Source organism: Tachypleus tridentatus, chromosome 8 (genome assembly GCF_004210375.1).
Source record: "Tachypleus tridentatus isolate NWPU-2018 chromosome 8, ASM421037v1, whole genome shotgun sequence".
In the NCBI taxonomy this organism is placed as follows: Eukaryota; Metazoa; Arthropoda; class Merostomata; order Xiphosura; family Limulidae; genus Tachypleus; species Tachypleus tridentatus.
The window spans coordinates 49,464,247-49,480,665 of record NC_134832.1 but is presented as its reverse complement, the minus strand read 5'-3'; the positions used below and the strand labels follow the sequence as shown (position 1 = coordinate 49,480,665).

The window sequence follows — 16,419 nt, the reverse complement described above, 5'->3', positions numbered from 1 at the left end:
AGTGTTCTGCCTGTACATGGCATGTCACAGTCTGTATCCCCAATTTTTTTATGAACTTGTGCACAGCAACAAAAGAAGATGGCCCTCTGTGCATATTATCTCCCGCGGTAGTCTCAGTTCATCTCTCTACACACTTGTTCTGTGGTTGACCCTTACACTTGCGGGAAGTGTGCTAAGGAAATCACAATGGCACCTGAGTTGGTAATTTGTAACAATTGTGGCACTTGCATCTGTATACCTTTAACATACCTCTGAAATTTTATCTTCCTGTGCTCTACTGTTTGTCAGATACAATGGATTGAACTGCAAAACTTGCTTGTGTATGTATAATAATTATTTATAATTACTGAAGTTACTAAAGGTGTTTTCGTTTGTTCCGTTCGTTTCTTTACTATCTGATTAGTGCCGTTGTGTACAAAGCAAAAGTGAATAATGTATTCCTAGTCATTTACACACAAAAATGTTTAAAACACTTGAATTAACTTGCAACATCATAAACTGTATTGTGCAACTTAGGTTTCAAGACTTACTAGCAATGTCGTCCTGTATAGCAGACCCCAGTACCGCTTTCATTAAAGGAATTCTTGAACCCCTACACTCACTCAGAAAACTTGGAAGGATAGCAAATACGTCATGTCTTGTTGTATTAGATGGTTTAAACGAAGCAGAGTTTCACAGGCCTGATTATGGAGACACCATTGCTTCTTTCTTGACAAGACATATTCCACAGTTCCCACCATGGCTCAAGGTTTGTAATTTCAATTAGTCAAACCAAAGCTTTGTGTTGTTGTTCATCTTTTCATTAAATAGTATGATTGCAAAGCATAAACTTTAACTTTTTCTTTATGGCTAGGAAGATAAATTAATAGTATTCTCATTATAGGAATTCTTAAATAACTTATAGTACCATTCTACTTTAGCGTTAGATTAATAATGGTTACAAAGTCAGACTAGTGGTACAATTATGTAATGGTTACAAAGTCAGACTAGTGGTACAATTGTGTAATTTACATGCAAGTAGCACAGTTGTATTTCTAACTGCTGATATCAGTAAGAGTTTTGAACCAATAACTTCTGAGAAAATGTTAGCTTCTCTCAAGTAACTTCAAAGAAACTTGAAGGAAATAGATTCAACTTTTGCCACATTATGGAAATTAAATATTAATTTCATTTGGAAAACCTGCAAAGTTTTATATGTACATGCATGTGAGAGAAGGGTAAAAAGGAATCAAGACAAAGTGCTACAGGTTCAATGTCAAGGCTACTTCCAGCAGGTAAAAGGAATCCAGACAAAGTGCTACAGGTTCAATATCAAGGCTACTTCCAGCAGGTAAAAAGGAATCCAGACAAAGTGCTACAGGTTCAATGTCAAGGCTACTTCCAGCAGGTAAAAAGGAATCCAGACAAAGTGCTACAGGTTCAATGTCAAGGCTACTTCCAGCAGGTAAAAAGGAATCCAGACAAAGTGCTACAGGTTCAATGTCAAGGCTACTTCCAGCAGGTAAAAAGGAATCAAGACAAAGTGCTACAGGTTCAATGTCAAGGCTACTTCCAGCAGGTAAAAAGGAATCCAGACAAAGTGCTACAGGTTCAATGTCCAGGCTACTTCCAGCAGGTAAAAGGAATCCAGACAAAGTGCTACAGGTTCAATGTCAAGGCTACTTCCAGCAGGTAAAGGAATCCAGACAAAGTGCTACAGGTTCAATGTCAAGGCTACTTCCAGCAGGTAAAAGGAATCCAGACAAAGCGCTACAGGTTCAATGTCAAGGCTACTTCCAGCAGGTAAAAGGAATCCAGACAAAGCTACAGGTTCAATGTCAAGGCTACTTCCAGCAGGTAAAGGAATCCAGACAAAGTGCTACAGGTTCAATGTCAAGGCTACTTCCAGCAGGTAAAGGAATCCAGACAAAGTGCTACAGGTTCAATGTCAAGGCTACTTCCAGCAGGTAAAAAGGAATCAAGACAAAGTGCTACAGGTTCAATGTCAAGGCTACTTCCAGCAGGTAAAAAGGAATCCAGACAAAGTGCTACAGGTTCAATGTCAAGGCTACTTCCAGCAGGTAAAAAGGAATCCAGACAAAGTGCTACAGGTTCAATGTCAAGGCTACTTCCAGCAGGTAAAAAGGAATCCAGACAAAGTGCTACAGGTTCAATGTCAAGGCTACTTCCAGCAGGTAAAAAGGAATCCAGACAAAGTGCTACAGGTTCAATGTCAAGGCTACTTCCAGCAGGTAAAAAGGAATCCAGACAAAGTGCTACAGGTTCAATGTCAAGGCTACTTCCAGCTACTCGGTTGAATGCACATGTACACCAGTTTATTTACAGGTTCTGGATAACGACTGTACTGGCATTAAGTGCTCATAAAATGTACAGTTGTTTTTATTTTTTATGGAAGAAAGCTCCACTGACAAAAGAAACTGTAAAACAATTGGCACAGCTTTAGTTCAACTGCCTGAGAGAAACTAAAGTGTATTAGTAGATTCAAGAAACACTTGGGTTCCACTATCAATTATAGTTTACTATGAAAAATACAGGTTGCAGAGTGCTGTTAATAATAGTATAAACTTTGCATGTATTTCTTGTACATACATTATTAGTTCTAAATGTAAAAAGCAGAGTCCAGTGTAATATAACTTTTGTTTGAACAAGGCTTTTTGTGTTTTTTCTTAATTGTAGTTTTCGTTGTTGTTTTGTTTGTTTTTCTCTATTTTCTACTTTAATGAGGTATTACAACTCTCTAACGTTAAAAAAGGAATAATACAGTGTTTGGAGTGTTGGTTTAAAGAGAAGTTATTAATCTAGTTAATAATGTGAAAGTTTTGTTAGAGGTTCTAATGGTTAGAACAATAAATCTACTCAAACTTAAGATTCATTGTTATCACTATGACACTTAATATTCTTGTAAATACAGATGTATATATATATATAATAACTGTATTATAGGATTTAACTTCTTTCACAGGTGATAGTAACTGTACGAACAGCATTCCAGGAAATCGTCAGTTCACTGGCTTTCCACTTTATCTCATTAGACAGAGTAAAGGTAAATCATAACTTGGAGCAGGACATGTACGATTACCTTCTCTTCCGAATCAGCTCAAGCCCTGCTATTCGTGCCAATATTTCATTAGCAAACATGAAGTCTGAAGGATGTTCTTACATGAGGCAAGTTTGGATTTAAAATCACCATTTTTCACATAAATCAAGACTTCATATTTTACATGTTAAAGTAGTAATTTAATTTTTATATCTTACCAGTATACATACCATTAAAAAAATGACAGAACAAGTACTGTCCACCCCAGAGTATATACCCTAATCTCACATTTTATAGATAAGTGAATTAAATAAATTAAGCAAACTCAAACTTGACCAATAGAAAGGCAGAAAAGTGGAGTTGAGGCAGTCAAACATTGTGAGCCAATCGAAAATAAGATCATTTACAGAAGAATCTGTAGAGTATTCATAGAATAATTATTGATAAAAATCAATTAGAATAACAGTATAGAAAAACCAGTGCATTTTTGTTAATACTATGTTCCAACAATCAATGGTTTTTGTGTCATGTTACTTACAATGAAAGTATAACCTAATATTGTTGTTAATCTATGTATTGAAAGTGTAGAAAGAAATATATAAACAACAATACTGGAAAAGTATTTGTCGATTTCTTAACTTACAGTCTCTTTTGATTAAAGTTTTTTTTTATTAACATATTGTGGTAGAAAATACCTTAATTCAGAAACAATTTAAAATAAAAAGTTTAATATTGAATCAATATTAAATTGATAAATGTTATGCACTTCACTCTTAAGTTATGTGATCCCTCACTATGTCTTTACTTTAGACTTATTATACCAACACTTACTACACTTACAAGGTTTCACCACAACCATGATCCCTTTTCATCCCATCAATAAAATCATAATGGGCAGACAGTAATCGAACTATTGTATCTGGATAAATACATTTTGGCTTTTATGACTCCTTCTATTTTGAGAAATCAAGTTTGAAATGACTTGACACGTAATGTCTGTTATAGAGGTTTATATTACATTTCAGAACATGTTTATCATAAGAAATAAGTCCTACCTAGTTCAAAACCCTAGGCCACTGTTTATAAAACTTTATAATTTTTGTAGCATATAGGAAATCTTATATATGTCACACCTGTCACAAGTAACAAATTAAAAGTTGTCTTAAATAAAAACAAAACTGACTCTTTCAAAGTTAATACTATTTTAAAAACAGAACAATGCTATCTTCTACAATGTTAATATTTCACTCACTCAGAACACTGTTAGTTTTTGCAATGCTAATATCATTTTTGCTCAAGGCTTCATTATCCTCTATAAGGCTAAAACTGTCCTCACTCAGAGAACTGTTGGCTTCTCCATTATTAATATTGTTCCTACTTATAATGTTTATCTTCTACAATGTTAAGATTTTCCTCATTCAGGACATTGTTGTTTTCTACAAGGTTAATATTGTTTTTATTCACTGAATTGTTATCTTCTATATTATTAATATTGTTCTCACTCAGAACATTTTAACTTCAACAATGTTAAGATTGTTTTTATTTCAATCATTGGTGAGTGGAGACCATATGATCAATCAAATGTGGACTTTTTTAGAGCGTAACAGCAATTTAAATCATGAGAGGACGTGGAAGGTTTGTCCTAGGAAATGTCTTAATATGAATAGTTACTTACTGATTAAGTTAGCAGAACAATTTCTTGTCAATAGTTATGAATATTATGACACTACTGAACCATTTCTTGTCAATAGTTATGAATATTATGGCACTACTGAACCATTTCTTGTCAATAGTTATGAATATTATGACACTACTGAACCATTTCTTGTCAATAGTTATGAATATTATGGCACTACTGAACCATTTCTTGTCAATAGTTATGAATATTATGGCACTACTGAACCATTTCTTGTCAATAGTTATGAATATTATGGCACTACTGAACCATTTCTTGTCAATAGTTATGAATATTATGACACTACTGAACCATTTCTTGTCAATAGTTATGAATATTACGATACTACTGAACCATTTCTTGTCAATAGTTATGAATATTATGACATTACTGAACCATTTCTTGTCAATAGTTATGAATATTATGACATTACTGAACTGTTGATCATAAATGCCTGTAAAGACTGACATAGATATCTTACTTCCTTGTCAGATTTGCCAACCACCTCGTGTCTGTCAGCAAAGGCTGTATGTTATACCTGAAACTGACTCTTGATCTCATCGAGAAAGGCCACCTGGTTATAAAAAGTAGCAGTTATAAAGTTCTTCCTGTGAGCATCTGTGAATTATATCTGCTTTGTTTCAACCTGAAGTTCACGACCATCCAATCTTTTGATAGGGTGAGAACAACTTGGATAGGTTCTATTTTACTTTTAAGTTCTATTCTGCATTTACTCTCTTGTGTTTTGTTAGTTGTTTGTAATACTGTAGTTAAATTTACAGCTGATTGGACTTAAGTAAATATTCACAACTTATTTCATACTTACTTCTTTTAACTGGGAATTCTGTTGTATTGAGTTTAGAAAAGCCAAAGGGTAGATAAACATAAAATGAACGATAGTTGGGAATAAAGTAGCATTATATTAGATATGTTACAACTAGAACACGATACATATCAAACTGTAACACCTGTATCAAACTACAACACATTGTGTATCCAACTATAACACATATATAGAACTAGAACAAAGATATATCCAACAAGAACACAGGAGCATCTGACTATAAGACAGGTGTGTACAAATAGAACATGTGTATCTAACTATATTACAGGTGTATCTAACTAGAACACAAGTGTAGCCAACTAATACAGAAGGTAGACAACTAATATGGAAGGTAGACAACTGCTAGTAGACTTGAGCAAGGCATTTTCTTCCTACTATATACAATAATTTATCCTCACAGACGAATATTATACATATTACACATATGATTTATAACTAGAAATTAAGCACAAAATTATATTAAACATTTTTTTATTATTTTATAGAAAATAATCAGAATCAAAATGCCTTTTCTGCATACATTTTGCCCCTAATTTCTACGCCATTGACTGAGATTTCCAACAAGATCCTGTTTCCTATAAATGACAATAATAATTCCACTCCGTGTTTGTAGTTTCTCTTGTATAAAATACAAATAGCAAAAGACTAAAATAATTTATTTTGCAATTTTGAACAAGTGTATTACATATAATTTCACAATTATTTATATGTTAATATACTGTGATGTATAAACGTAGAATGATTGGTCTGTTGGTACATCTAATCAAACGTTGTTGAATTTTAAAGTATGTATCTTGCATCTTATTAAGGAACTTGTGAAACAAGGATACATCACTTACACGTTTTCATTTTTGACACAAATCATCAATTTCTACTTCTTCTGAGGTTTGTGATATAGTTAATAATTCCAGAAGGACGTGGTAAAATTCTATTGTATACTCATTTTATATCATTATAAAGGTGACCAGCCTACTTCAGTGTTGTCTAGCTGCCTTGTCCCCTCTCACTTCCCTGGAACTCTACCACACCATCAATGCAGGAATTCTGCATCAGCCCATCACGTGGCAAAAGTTCCTTCAACGACTGAACATTTTGACCACTAGCAACTTTCTGATAGTTCGACGAGACAAAACACTCATGTTTGCCCATCCTTCTCTGAGAGAGTGGTTGATCCGCAGAGAACATAACGAAGGCACAAAATTCCTCTGTGATGTCAGGTATCTTAATAAAACATTTTCTGGTAGCACAGCAGTAGAAGTATGGGCTTATTACAAGCTAGTCATCGTAATGAAACATCTCCTGGTGACACAGTATGACAGTTTATTACAAGCTAACAGTCTTAATAAAACATCCCCTGGTGACACAACATGACAGTTTATTACAAGCTAACAGTCTTAATAAAACGTCCCCTGCTGTCACAGCATGACAGTTTATTACAAGCTAAAAGTCTTAATAAAATGTCCCCTGGTGACACAGCATGACAGTTTATTACAAGCTAACAGTCTTAACAAAACATTCCCTGGTGACACAGCATGATGGTTTATTATAAGCTAACAGTCTTAATAAAACATCCCCTGGTGACACAGCATGACGTATTATTACAAGCTAACAATCTTAATAAAACATCCCCTGGTGACACAGCATGACAGTTTATTACAAGCTAACAATCTTAATTAAACGTCCCCTGGTGACACAGCATGACAGTTTATTACAAGCTAACAATCTTAACAAAACATTCCCTGGTGACACAGCATGACAGTTTATTACAAGCTAACAATCTTAACAAAACATTCCCTGGTGACACAGCATGATGGTTTATTACAAGCTAACAGTCTTAATAAAATGTCTCCTGGTGACACAGCATAACGTATTATTACAAGCTAACAGTCTTAATAAAACGCCCCCTGGTGACACATCATAACGTATTATTACAAGCTAACAGTCTTAATAAAACGTCCTCTGGTGACACAGCATGACAGTTTATTACAAGCTAATAGTTTTGAATATATTATTCTATCCTTTTTTACATAGTTAAGTATTCAACTCAAAATTACTTATCATTAATCTAATCTTATGAGTCAGATAACTGTAAAACACCAGCAAGTCCAAATTTACAGACTTACATCACTAAAATTTTGATTCGGTTTTCTTTGGTGGACAGAACACAGATAGTCCATTATATATCTTTGCACTAAAACATACATGCACACACAAGACAAAAAACAACAACATAGTATTGTGATTATTAATTTAGTTTTATCTATTTATCTATTATTGACAATTCTTGGAGAATTTTGTTAGAAGTCGCCATGTTTCCTGTGAAAAAATAAATACCAATCTTAAGCTGTCAAACTTGTCTATAAAGACGACCTAGTGTATAATTTAGCAATGCTTGTAGAGCCTGTTGCTAGAATCATTATTCCTTTTTATAGTAATGCAACTCTCTCAACAAATGTATCCTAATTTATATCTTTTTTTGTAAAGATTAGTTAGTAGCCTAAGTTTGCAGTTTTATTATGACATACATAGGTTTTTTTTTAAAATGCTTAGATATTCAAAGAACTTAAACTTCAAACTTAGAAATTCTTTTTTCCATGAGAAACCTCATCGAATGTGAAAGAGAATCAGGATAATAAACAAATTGTTGAACGAGTTGATGGTTTTTATCCTTCTCTTGCTTAGGACTGGACATGCTCTGATAAGTTTTCGTCTCAGCCGAATGGAAGCTCCACTTGGTCCAAATAGCTGTTTAGAGTTTGGCCATCACGTCTTGAAGGCTCACGTCTACAAATCGATGGGTCGAGACATGCCCCCGGGAATCCACACTCGTGATCTGCAAGCACTGTGGATTTATTACAGCACGTATGACCTGTCAAGGGGTTTGTGTGCGGTGAGAAATGTGTACAATCCAAATGTTAAGGTAAGACGCAGCTCGTAACAAAACACTGAACTCCAAAGCACAGTTAGTGCAATAGTATTTATGCTATTGTTTGTTCTTATGCACAAATATACACAAGGGTCTGTCTGTGTTGTGCCCAGTATTAAAAACCAATTTTTAGCATTATAAGCCTTCAGGGTTACCACTGAGCCATTGGGGTGGTGGGCTTGCCTTTGTGGAGTTTGTTTATTCATCTAAAAACTTAGTAAATTGAAAGAAAACAAACTGAAAATTATCCAAGTACTTGAAGCTGTTATAAAACCAAACTAAAGATTTCAGTTATCTGATCAAGGTACATGATTATCCAAGACATAAAACTAGATTACCAAAGTTAAATGCCGTAAGATTAAAAGGATTCACAAAAGTTTGTTAACCTCATCATTATTTATCATAATATTTATAATTGTTTTAAAAAATCAATATTCCTAAATTTTTTGTAAGATAAGCAGAGTGCACAAAGTCTATAATTTGTCCTCTGGTGGTCAGTGCTAAGTTTACAAACATTGATAAAATCCAGGATTCATTCGCTGCAGTAAGCAGAGTGCACAAAGTCCATTGTGTAGTTTTTATTTGCACTGAAATAAGTAACTTTTATAATCTAGTTTAAAGATAATTTAGTTATTCCTATTTTGATATGCAATAATTTCAAAACTGGTTCTTATAAAACTCATTTTAACTCTTAGTATATTTTTGTGTACTTCCACACCAGTAAAGTTTCTGAACTCAATTGCTGATATAAAATTAATCTGTTTCATATGAATTGACAAAAGAAAACTTGATAGCAAGGGTTCCTTCTGCAACAGGGAAAATTGTGTCACAAGTGACACACTCTTGTTCTTGTCTTCTGTGGAACATGTTATTAATGACTATTATCTTTTGTTTTTACATTATCTTTTTAAATAAGCAAACATTTTATTTTATAAGGTTTTACTACTTAAAAACTTTTCATTCTTAGGTCAGTCGTTTGTTGCTACTCGCTGGAACAAATCCTAACAGTAGAACCAATCAGCTGGAAGAAGCTCCTCTTATTGTTGCTGCTGTTCACCAGGGGCAAATAGGCATGGTTTCACTTTTATTGGAGTTTGGAGCATACATTAATGGCATGACATCAACTGGACTGAGTCCTCTGAGCACAGCCTGCAAACAGGGATCATTAGAGATTGTCCATCTTCTGCTGGCTAAAGGTGCCAAGGTAGGCCATTGCACGTCCAACTGGTTTATCTCAGGTTGATGTAAGTGGTTTAATTAGCCAAACTTATCACAATCATTATTGGTATGTGGTTGAAAATTCTCCTTTTTTCTAAACACTTACAAGGAATGCACTTTTATTTACATTCGGTTATTTAATCTATATGTGTGACCTTATGAGTGTTCTTAGATTAGGCTTGGGATGCATAACAACAAAAACAATACTGATTTAATCTGACACACAGACAAACCAACCTGACAAGAGTGGAAAATGTGCACTGGTGCATGCTGCCATGAATGGTCACTTGGAAGTGATCAAAAGACTTACAAAGTTTGAATGGACAGGAGATCCTGGACTGGAAACAACAGCTCAGCAAGCCTTTGTTTCAGCAGCACAGAACAGTCACATAGATGTAGGTGTTTGTATCCCCTCTTTAACCTTCCAAAAATTTCATTTCACATAAGATGCACTGCTTGCAATATTACTTTCTTTGATTTAAAGCCGTGCTTATTGTTTGTAACATCTATTTTAAGCTTTGATTAGAATGAAATGTTACTTTAATTCACTTTCACTGCACTTTTCTTCCTATGCTCTATTCACCCAAGTGAAACTAACTGAAATTTGACAAGTAAAATATCTTAAGAATAAATCATATGACACAGCAATTAACCAGTAATAGTGCACATCAGAATATTGAAAATGAAAAATAAAACATTCCACAGACAAGCCAAACCACACTGTAAATAATCCAGTAAAACCTTGCAGAGAAAAGTTCAGCCACACTGGAATAATTCAGTAAAGTCTCATAAAAACAACTGAAATCACACTGCAAATAATCAGTAACATTTGTAAAGACAAAACAAAGAAATCCGTGATTACCCATAATCATCCAATAAAGTTAACTCATACCAAATGGCCAATTAATTAATTATTTATTAAAGTCTGATAGAGGCAAGTAAAACCACATGGCCAATTCATCAATCATTAAAGTCTGGAAACATGAAGTCAAACCACATGGTGAATTAATTAATCATTAAAGTTTGGAAAAGTGAAGTCATACCACATGGTTAATTAATAATCATTAAAGTCTGGTAAAGTGAAGTCAAAAAATGTAGTAATTAGTCAGTAACAGTTTCCAGTGATATTTCAGTACTTGGATCCATAAGTTTTTGTTTGGGATGTAAATCTCTTGACACTAATTTCCTAGAAGTTTCTTTGTTAATTATAAATCACTTATATTTTATAGACTCTTATCATGAGGCTTGCATGTTGAATATTATTTTAATTTCAGGTATGTAAGTTCATGTCGAATATCATCTTTACTTCAGGTATGTCATTTCATGTTGGACATCATTTTTATTTCAGGTTTGTCAGTTCATGTTGGGCATCATTTTTATTTCAGGTATGTAAGTTCATGTTGAATATCCTTTTTTATTTCAGGTATGTAAGTTCATGTTGAGTATGGTTGAAGTGAATATAAATGCTACCGATGACCTAACAGGCCAGACTGCCCTTACTGCAGCCTGTTTTGCAGGGCACGTTAAAGTCTGTGAGTTTCTACTAAGATATAATGCATCTGTATTTGCTATCAACTCCCAGGGGGGAGCCACCACTGATTTGTGCAGTAATAGCTGGCCATTGGAAGCTAGTGGAGATTTTACTAAATCATAATGCTACGTTAGAAGGAACTAATAACAGAGGTTGCACTGCTTTGATGATGGCAGCTAAAGAAGGCCACCTGGGTGTTCTGGAACTTCTTCTATCTAAAGGTAGGACACATGATATATAACACAAGTAATTTTAAATCTTACTTGAGGATAGCAGTTCGTACAAAGGAAACAGCAGCAGCTGTTATTTTATCTGCTAAAACTCTTGCAAGTTTGTAGAAAGTAGAAACATCCCCGTAAAACAGTAAAAACTGCTTTTACAGATGGCACAGGGGGCTTTAAAATCAACAAAAGGGTCAGTTACTGCTTTTCATGTGAGACAAACACATAGTTGTTCTTTTAATGGACTTTAACATTCACACAAAGCTTCACAGTTGAATATTTTAATGGTCGTGAACAAGCATTCTTTTTGTTTTTAAAAAACAACTTTGAACTAAACAAATTTTAGAACATTGTTTAACCAATTCTCTCAACTGAAATTACACAATCCTTTTTTTTTTTTTTTTATTTACCAGGTGCCAGTGTTAATGCTACAGACAACCAAGGTATGAATGCCCTCTGCTGGGCATGTTCCAGAGGTCAACTAGAAGTAGTTCAAATTCTCTTAAGTCACGGGTCTGATATCCATCATACTGACAAACATGAACAGACACCACTCGACTTGGCTGCCACTCAAGGAGATCCAGTTATTGTACGTAAGGCGTGTTTACAGTAAACGTATTTATTGAAACCGACATGGACACACACATAAGAACTTTGTAGAACAGACCAAACACAGGCTCCACCTACCTTCAGTTATGGCATCCTGTCACAGTTTACATACGGTGCACAGTCCCTAATTTAGAATCACCTCTGACTGGGAAGAGACCACCCAGCAGCAACGTAGCCTCATTTTAACAACTTATAAAACATATTATTTCAAGTTCAATCTCTTCATTAATTAGAATTTATACTTTTCTGAATAATCATTTACAATCTATATAAGTGATTGATCTATTTTTTAAATCATATTAATGGTAATAACTACTACCCAATCTGCTGTTTATCTAATGCATCATAAAATATTTAAATTATGTATTAAATTCTCCCACTACGGGATTGATTAATCACCTGAACTTCCATTAGATGCTTCCAGTATCATTTACTACAGTTAAATAGAGGTCGCTTTAAATTATTTTCAAGTTTAATTTTACTAAGAGTTAAATATTTTTAGTTGAGTCAAGCAGTGAAGAAAGTGTGTGCCGTGTAACTTAACCGACATGATATCCAGAACAAATATTAGTATGTGAGTGGTTAGTATTATTAGTGTTAATTATAATAATGTTTAGTATACTAGTTTTTACCATATGTATTTAATATACGATTGTTGGTTTAATATTTCAATGAGATAAAATATAATTAAAACTCGTCAAAAACTAAACATGTCTCTCTCTCTATAATTAAAACCAATTTAATATTGATTAAGTTTACTGCAATGATAAACTAAAATTTTCATGAGTTAATGACTGTGGTTTCTAAAGATTTCATGTAATGAATGTTCATTACCATCTTTAGATTCAACTGCTACTAGATAAAGGTGCCTCAACAACTCGTGGAAATATGAGACCTTTGGACAGAGCAGTGGCCTGTAATAATGTGGATGCTGTATCATGCTTTCTTCAGAAAGGAACCAAACTTGGTAAGCAGTTCTGTCTCAGCTCGCTTAGTTTTAAGAAAGAACTGATCAGTTTCATTGACAGTCCTGCAATATACCAGCAAAAATCTTTAAACAGGATTAAGTATTCTTTTGTCATAACATTTCCTCTATTATAAGTATTAAATGCCATGGCCTATATTTTGACAGGAATCGGTGTTATTGTTGTGTTTTCTTTGATATATATCATATTTCTGCAGAGAAAGGAGGAGAAAATATGGCTTGTGTGCAAAACATAAAATATTAACATTATGAAATCACACGATCTTTTCTTAAATACTTTAAATTAAATCTATATTTTCATTGCTAACCAACTTGCTTTAAACAAACCTCTCTCTAAATTGGTGGTTCTTCCTCATGTTTAGAAATAAAGTGCTATGGAAAGAGTAGATGGATGCCAAGAGTCTCTTATGGACTTTTATCTCTTGAGCATTAGTACAACTGAATGAAATCTGATGAAATGTCAACAAAATTTCAAACAAATCTTAATTACTAAAAACTTATAGAAGTTTGAAACACAAGAAACAAGTTTAAAAGAACAATGATACAGTCATCAGTGAGGATGATCAACAATAGAGCCATCAGTGAGGATGATCAACAATAGAGCCATCAGTGAGGATGATCAACAATAGAGCCATCAGTGAGGATGATCAACAATAGAGCCATCAGTGAGGATGATCAACAGTAGAGTCATCAGTGAGGATGATCAACAGTAGAGTCATCAGTGAGGATGATCAACAGTAGAGTCATCAGTGAGGATGATCAACAGTAGAGTCATCAGTGAGGATGATCAACAATAGAATCATCAGTGAGGATGATCAACAGTAGAGTCATCAGTGAGGATGATCAACAATAGAAACCATCAGTGAGGATGATCAACAGTAGAGCCATCAGTGAGGATGATCAACAGTAGAGCCATCAGTGAGGATGATCAACAGTAGAGCCATCAGTGAGGATGATCAACAGTAGAGTCATCAGTGAGGATGATCAACAATAGAGCCATCAGTGAGGATGATCAACAGTAGAGCCATCAGTGAGGATGATCAACAGTAGAGCCATCAGTGAGGATGATCAACAGTAGAGCCATCAGTGAGAATGATCAACAGTAGAGTCATCAGTGAGGATGATCAACAATAGAGCCATCAGTGAGGATGATCAACAGTAGAGCCATCAGTGAGGATGATCAACAGTAGAGTCATCAGTGAGGATGATCAACAATAGAGCCATCAGTGAGGATCTTCAAGGTCCTGTCCTTTTGCCCCAAAATTTCCTCTTTTTTTCTGTTATAAAACAACTGGCAGCATCTATGAAAATATATACCTGATTCTACACCTTGTTTTCAGTGAACTTTTAAGAAAAAAAAAACAGGTTTCACCATTAAAACGAATAGCATATAGGGACTTGTAGGTCTTCACCATATGTGCTTAGTTATAGCAAAGCCAGATTAGGCTATCTGACTTGTCTACCAAGGAGGAACCCTTGGTTTTAGTTTTGTAAGTCCAAAGATTTACTGCTGTCCCACAGGTGTTTACAGTTAAAAAACGTTTTTACATACTATTAAAGGTTAATGTGTAAGGATCTACTGCTTTGTTTTTAAATTGTCAAAATGGTTATAAGACCAGTTAAATAGAAATAAAAAAAAAACATGTCTGCCCTCAGTGGCATAGCTAGGGTTTTCAGCGCCTGGGGATAAAGTCAGTTTTTGCACCCCCTCATGACGAAATGTAAGCCATAATTCATAATTATGTAACATCAATTTGGCATCCCCTCAGATGCTGTGCCCAGGGACAGATGTACCCCCTTGGTCCCCTAGCTACACCACTGCCTGCCCTGCGATGTTTCAAGTGTTCCTTTTGTAAATGAGCCATTTGTCTTTAATACTCTCTGCAAGAACACACCTGTTCTGCCCTAAGTGATGACATGTTCTGTTTAAGATTGAAGTCGAAATTAGATATATTGCATTTGTTTCTGATTATCAAATGATAACGATTTCATGTATTGTAATTTTGTACACCAGGACCTCAGACCTGGTCCATGGCTGAAGGGAAAACGGAAGTTTTGCACGTGTTGCTAAGAAAGTTATTGGATGATGGGACAACTTTATATAAAGTAAGTTTGTTTGTTCTAAGAAGATAAGATGAAATTAAATAAATCTGTCTGTTTAAACTGACGTAACTCACTGGCATTAAAGCCACGGGCATGGTCCTCAGAAAGGTATTGTTCATTTGAGACATCATGAAATATTTTTTTATGTGAGCCGTCACAGTTTTAGCCATTCTGGGGGGGAGGGGAGGGGGGATAATTTCTGTTAAACAGGTAAGAATTAAAAATGAGGTTCATTAAATAAGTTTGTAATTGTTTTTGGTCATTAGTCTTGTGCCCATGTTCTAAAGATCATTTGTCTTGTGCCCATGTTCTAAAGATCATTAGTCTTGTGTCCATGTTCTACAGATCGTTAGTCTTGTGCCCATGTTCTAAAGATCATTAGTCTTGTGCCCATGTTCTATAGATCATTAGTCTTGTGCCCATGTTCTAAAGATCATTGGTCTTGTGCCTGTGTTCTAAAGATCATTAGTCTTGTGCCCGTGTTCTAAAGATTATTAATCTTGTGCCCGTGTTCTAAAGATCATTAGTCTTGTGCTCGTGTTCTAAAGATCATTAGTCTTGTGCCCATGTTCTAAAGATCATTAGTCTTGTGCCCATGTTCTAAAGATCATTAGTCTTGTGCCCATGTTCTATAGATCATTAGTCTTGTGCCCATGTTCTATAGATCGTTAGTCTTGTGTCCATGTTCTAAAGATCATTAGTCTTGTGCCCATGTTCTGAAGATCATTAGTCTTGTGCCTGTGTTCTAAAGATTATTAATCTTGTGCCCATGTTCTAAAGATCGTTAGTCTTGTGCCCGTGTTCTAAAGATCATTACTCTTGTGCCCATGTTCTAAAGATCATTAGTCTTGTGCCCATGTTCTATAGATCATTAGTCTTGTGCCCATGTTCTAAAGATCATTAGTCTTGTGCCTGTGTTCTAAAGATCATTAGTCTTGTGCCCGTGTTCTAAAGATCATTAGTCTTGTGCCCGTGTTCTAAAGATCATTAATCTTGTGCCCTTGTTCTAAAGATCATTAGTCTTGTGCCCATGTTCTAAAGATCGTTAGTCTTGTGCCCGTGTTCTAAAGATCATTACTCTTGTGCCCATGTTCTAAAGATCATTAGTCTTGTGCCCATGTTCTAAAGATCATTAGTCTTGTGCCCGTGTTCTAAAGATCATTAGACTTGTGCCCGTGTTCTAAAGATCGTTAGTCTTGTGCCCATGTTCTAAAACTGTTCTAAATAACTTAATTGTATTGATGTGAACATGTGTAAGATTCTACGTTTG

At 34.7% G+C, this 16,419-nt stretch overlaps 1 long non-coding RNA gene and 1 pseudogene across 2 annotated transcripts in view; one reads left to right on the top strand and one right to left on the bottom strand.

Annotated features, from left to right (window-relative positions):
* Nucleotides 1-16,419, top strand: part of LOC143222362 (protein TANC2-like) — an 88,926-nt pseudogene that overhangs the window by 46,803 nt on the left and 25,704 nt on the right. Inside the window, exons 11-21 of the transcript XR_013012202.1 lie at nt 517-748; nt 2,963-3,165; nt 5,205-5,391; nt 6,517-6,773; nt 8,239-8,476; nt 9,450-9,686; nt 9,928-10,095; nt 11,124-11,452; nt 11,866-12,041; nt 12,905-13,028; nt 15,061-15,152. The product of XR_013012202.1 is annotated as a protein TANC2-like (transcript). The remainder of the gene's footprint in view (nt 1-516; nt 749-2,962; nt 3,166-5,204; nt 5,392-6,516; nt 6,774-8,238; nt 8,477-9,449; nt 9,687-9,927; nt 10,096-11,123; nt 11,453-11,865; nt 12,042-12,904; nt 13,029-15,060; nt 15,153-16,419) is intronic.
* LOC143222363 (uncharacterized) lies at nt 5,903-12,383 on the bottom strand. The gene is made up of 2 exons (XR_013012203.1): nt 12,140-12,383; nt 5,903-8,425 (listed from the first exon to the last, which is right to left on the bottom strand). It is a non-coding gene; the product is annotated as an uncharacterized LOC143222363 (long non-coding RNA).